This window comes from Sinocyclocheilus anshuiensis, unplaced genomic scaffold (assembly GCF_001515605.1).
Source record: "Sinocyclocheilus anshuiensis isolate Anshui unplaced genomic scaffold, SAMN03320099.WGS_v1.1 scaffold1841, whole genome shotgun sequence".
Taxonomy (NCBI): Eukaryota; Metazoa; Chordata; class Actinopteri; order Cypriniformes; family Cyprinidae; genus Sinocyclocheilus; species Sinocyclocheilus anshuiensis.
In genome coordinates this window covers 339,149-339,371 of record NW_015539935.1, presented here as the reverse complement: position 1 = coordinate 339,371, position 223 = coordinate 339,149, and the positions used below count along the sequence as shown (strand labels likewise).

General features: G+C 34.5%; 1 pseudogene; it reads left to right on the top strand.

The window, feature by feature from the left end:
- Positions 1 to 223, top strand: part of LOC107686951 (centrosomal protein of 192 kDa-like) — a 30,669-nt pseudogene that overhangs the window by 8,439 nt on the left and 22,007 nt on the right.

The window sequence follows — 223 nt, the reverse complement described above, 5'->3', positions numbered from 1 at the left end:
TGACTGTATAAATTAAAGATTAATCCTTATTAAAGTTACAAAAGTTATTCAGTCAAGAGCAGTGAGTGATTTCAGTGCTGTTGCTGTTTGATTAACATTAAGAAAGTGCTGTCACTTTAAGACAATGCACGGATCCAGTACACTGACGGGGCATTTTGACATAATTCTTGTGTGATTTTGTCCATTCAAGCACAATACTTCAAAGAGAGCTTAATATTTGCAG